Source organism: Leopardus geoffroyi, chromosome D1 (genome assembly GCF_018350155.1).
Source record: "Leopardus geoffroyi isolate Oge1 chromosome D1, O.geoffroyi_Oge1_pat1.0, whole genome shotgun sequence".
Lineage (NCBI taxonomy): Eukaryota > Metazoa > Chordata > Mammalia > Carnivora > Felidae > Leopardus > Leopardus geoffroyi.
In genome coordinates, this window is record NC_059329.1 from 4636907 (window position 1) to 4641768 (window position 4862).

The following is a 4862-nucleotide window of genomic DNA, read 5'->3' on the forward strand; positions in this document are numbered from 1 at the left end:
CACTGAAAACCGTATAAAGCTTATGAAAGAAATTGAAGAAGACACAAAAAAATGGAAAAATATCCATGCTCCTGGATAGGAAGAACAAATATTGTTAAAGTGTTGATACTACCCAGATGGGGGTGAGGAGGAGGAGGGGGAGAGGTGGGGATGGGGGGGGGATGTGGAGCATCCAGGCTGAGCTCAGCCGAGCCCACGTGTGTGGCTTCCTGTGCTCTGCCACTGGCTGAGAGATTCGGAGGAGCCCGAGGAAGGGAGGAGGAGGAGGAGGGGGAGGAGGGAGTGGGAGATCTCGGGTTTGTAGGCAGCCCGGCTCTGCTCCGATCCCTGTGGGGCTCGGTTTTTTGGGGTTGGGGGGCGGGGGGCCCAACTATGGAGGCAAATGGGAGCCAAGGCACCTCCGGCAGTGCCCACAACTCCCAGCACGACCCCAGTAACATGTTTATCGATTGAGCTGGCAGACATCACCAGAAAGCCTTAGAGACTATTTTAGCAAATTTGGAGACATTAGAGAATGTATGGTCATGAGAGATCCCACTACGAAATGCTCCAGAGTCTTCTGTTTCGTCATGTTCGCAGACCCAGCAAGTGTAGATGAAGTATTAAGTCAGCCCCACCATGAGTTCGATTCCAAGATGATCGACCCCAAAGTTGCATTTCCTCGTGGGGCACAACCCAAGATGGTCACAAGAACAAAGAAGACATTCGTAGGCGGATTATCTGCGAAGATGGTGGTGGAGGAGGTAGAACAGTACTTTGAACAGTTTGGCAAGATGGAGGATGCAATGCTGATACTTGATAAGATGACCAAAAGGCTCAGAGGTTTGGCTTTGTTACGTGTGAGAATGAAGATGTGGAAAAAGTCTGTGGGATTCATTTCCATGAAATCAATAATAAAATGGTGGAATGTAAGAAAGCTCAGCCTAGGGAAGTTATGTTCCCACTGGGGACAAGAGGCCAGGCCCGGGGACTGCCTTACAACATGGACACATTCATGCTTGGCATGGGAATGCTAGGCTACCCCAACTTTGTGACAATCTATGGCCGTGGCTACCCTGTATTTGCTCCTAGCTATGACTATCAGTTCCCAGACTATTTGCCGATTTCACAAGATTCACATAAATTTCACATAATTTTTATCAACTAGCTCTTAAGAGAGGCATAACAAAGTGGGGTTTGCTACCAGTACTAGACAGAGGACACAGTCCCGGTCAGGGCCAGCCCCGCCACTGTCCATGTCTGCTGAGACTGTCCTAGCTGCCCATTTGAACCAATGTTCTTTTACTCTTTTTTAATTCTTGGAAAAGACTCATGTCCTCATTGCTTCACTCAGTTTAAAAAGAAAATTTTTTTTCTTGTGCAGTCTCCTGGCATTTTGCTTCTTGTACCCAGTGTGAACATTCTTCCTACCTACCCCAACCTCCCACCCTCACCTGGAATGTAACAGGACCAGAGGGAAAATTCTTACAAACTTTGTAGAGCCTCCTCAGGGGAGTCCAGGAAACAGGCATAAAATTACTTTAAATATTGACCAAATAAGCTTCTTGGGGCATTCCATGGGGTGGGCTTTTAGTGCTGATGGCTCACGGGGGTTGAGGATATGTGACTTGGAGCACCTATGTCCTGTAGTGGACATTACCAAAAGTGAACACACACACACACACACACACACACACACACACACACACCCTGTTCCTGTAAATACTAATTGAACTGAATCTGGAAGAAAAACTGTATCTCAAAAACCAGCATTATCTGGTTGTTTTTGTCTTTGGGGGCCAGTCCATCAGTGGCTATTGCCAATAACTTATGTACATCTGTCTTTGAGAAGGGACAGAGCAGTCACCTGGGCACTGCTGTGTCTCGGGCACTGTGGGCACAGACCCATGCCAGGCCCCTCCTTCCCCAGCACCCCCACTCTCACCTCCCTGCCCACCCTGGCCTTGAATTCCCTGTTGACATCAGGGCCCCTTGGCCCACTGACATAGGAGGGGACAGAACACAGAGGGTCTCTCCTGATCTGATTGGCACCCCTGATGGTCACCTCCCCAGAAGGGCTTCCTTTTCCCATGATTCTGATCCCCTCCACTTCTGCACTTGAAATAAAATACCCCCACTCTCTTAGATTGAAGTACAGCACAGCAGGACCTTCAAGAGTCATCCCTTTGTTTATGCACATAGTTTGTGAGAAATGACCCACATGTTTCCACTGGATGTTTTTTTTTTTTAAATTTTTTTAACACTTATTTATTTTTGAGACAGAGAGAGACAGAGCATTAATGGGGGAGGGTCAGAGAGAGAGGGAGACAGAATCTGAAACAGGCTCCAGGCTCTGAGCAGTCAGCACAGAGCCTGACGCAGGGCTCGAACTGATGGACCGCTAGATCTGACCCAAGGCGAAGTCGGATCCACTGGATGTTTTTTATGTGAGCAGATCCATCTGTTTGAATGTCACTGTCCTTGAGAACCAACCTGTGTAGTTTTGCTCATCTCATTAAAGATGCTTGATGTAATAATTGGTTAGCTTCCTTTGATTTTCCTGCAGGCTTTTTCATGAGTGCTATTTTTTTTAAACATATTTGTATGACTCCCCCCTCCCCCACCCTATATTTTGTTTTGCTATGAATTGCTTTGCTTTGGTGAACTTGTCCTAGTATTCTTGCCTTGCAGACGTTACAGCCATTGTGAATTTTCTTCATCTCTGTAAATAGTTTATCTGTGCTTCTCCTTAGTGATGTTTTATTTTTCTCCCCCTTTAAGCAACTCAGGTATAAAAATAGTTTATCACAGAAAAAAAAATGTCGGTACTATCCAAAGCAATCTACATATTCAATGCAATCCCTATCAAAGTAACACCAGCATTCTTCACAGAGCTAGAACAAATAATTCTAAACTTTGTATGGAACCAGAAAAGACCCCAAATAGCCAAAGCAATCCTGAAAAAGAAAACCAAAGCAGGAGGCATCACAATACCAGACTTCAAGCTATACTACAAAGCCATAATCATCAAGACAGTATGGTAGTGGCACAAGGACAGATCAATGGAACAGAATAGAGAACCCACAAATGGACCCACAACTGTATGGCCAACTAATCTTTGACAAAGCAGGAAAGAATATCCAATAGAATAAAGATGGTCTCTTCAGCAAGTGGTGCTGGGAAAAGTGGACAGTGACATGCAGAAGAATAAACCTGACCACTTTCTTACAACATACACAAAAATAAACTCAAAATGGATGAAAGACCTAAATGTAAGACAGGAAGCCATCAAAATCCTCGAGGAGAAAGCAAGCAAAATCCTCTCTGATCGTGCCCACAGCAACTTCTTACTCAACACATCTCTGGAGGCAAGGGAAACAAATGCAAAAATGAACTACAGGGACCTCATCAAAATAAAAGGCTACAACACAGCGAAGGAAACAATCAGCAAAACTAAAAGGCAAATGACAGAATGGGAGATGATATTTGCAAATGACATATCAGATAAAGGGTTAGTATCCAAAATCTATTAAGAACTTACCAAACTCAACACCCAAAAAACAAATATTCCAGAGAACAAATGGGCAAAAGACATGAATGGACACTTCTCCAAAAAAAACATCCAGATACCTAATTGACACATGAAAAAACGCTCAACATCACTCATCATCAGGGAAATACAAATCAAAACCACACTCAGATACCACCTCACACCTGTCAGAATGGCTGACATTAACAACTCAGGCAACAACATATGTTGGCAAGGATGCGGAGAAATGGGATCTCTTTTGCACTGTTGATGGGAATGGAAGCTGGTGCAGCCACTCTGGAAGACAGTATGGAGGTTCCTCAAAAAACTAAAAATAGAACTACCCTATGACCCAGCAATTGCACTACTAGGCATTTATCCACAGGATAGAGGTGTGCTGTTTCGAAGGGACATATGCACCCCCCATGTTTATAGCAGCACTATTAACAATAGCCAAAATATGGAAAGAGCCCAAATGTCCATCGATGGATGAATGGATAAAGAAGATGTGGTATATATACACAATGGAGTATTACTCGGCAATCAAAAAGCATGAGATCTTGCCATTTTCAACTAAGTGGATGGAACTGGAGGGTATTATGCTAAGTGAAATTAGTCAGAGAAAGACAAAAATCATATGGTTTCACTCATATGAAGACTTTAAGAGACAAAACAGATGAACATAAGGGAAGGGAAACAAAAATAATATAAAACCAGGGAGGGGGACAAAACAGAAGAGACTCATAAATATGGAGAAAAAACAGGGTTACTGGAGGGGTTGTGGGAGGGGGGATGGCCTAAATGGGTAAGGGACACTAAGGAATCTACTCCTGAAATCATTGTTGCACTATATGCTAACTAATTTGGGTGTAAATTTTAAAAAATAAAAAAAAATTTAAAAAAAAAGAAATCTCTGCCTTGTCAGCACTGTCATGGTAATCCACTTTGGTGAGTTACAGACCAGGGGGTGTCACGAAGCACAAACGTGAGGACAGAGGCTGGGGGTGGCACTCTGGACATCAGTATGTTATTACCACTTTAAAAATGAGAAAACTGAGGCCTGTTTTTGTTACCTAATGTGCCCTAAAGCATTCAAAGGCAGAATCAGACTTTAAATCTAGTAAACCTGGTATGTGGTAGGTCTCCTCCCAAAGCATTTTCTCTGCCCTCTGCTCAGAGACCAGGAGGAACACAACATAATGGCAACAATGACATCAGAGGGAGAAAGTCATCATAAAGCAGACTTTCCTCAATCTGGGGTGCCTTTCAATTCTGACAGTGATCCCAGCCTGTCCCCTACTTACCCCTTCTGGTTCTGATTGTTCCTTCCACCACACTGTCCAAGAAGCGAGTC

General features: G+C 44.0%; 1 pseudogene; it reads left to right on the forward strand.

Annotated features, from left to right (window-relative positions):
* Positions 1-372: 372 nt before the first annotated feature.
* LOC123602349 lies at positions 373-1147 on the forward strand (annotated as a pseudogene).
* Positions 1148-4862: the final 3715 nt, after the last annotated feature.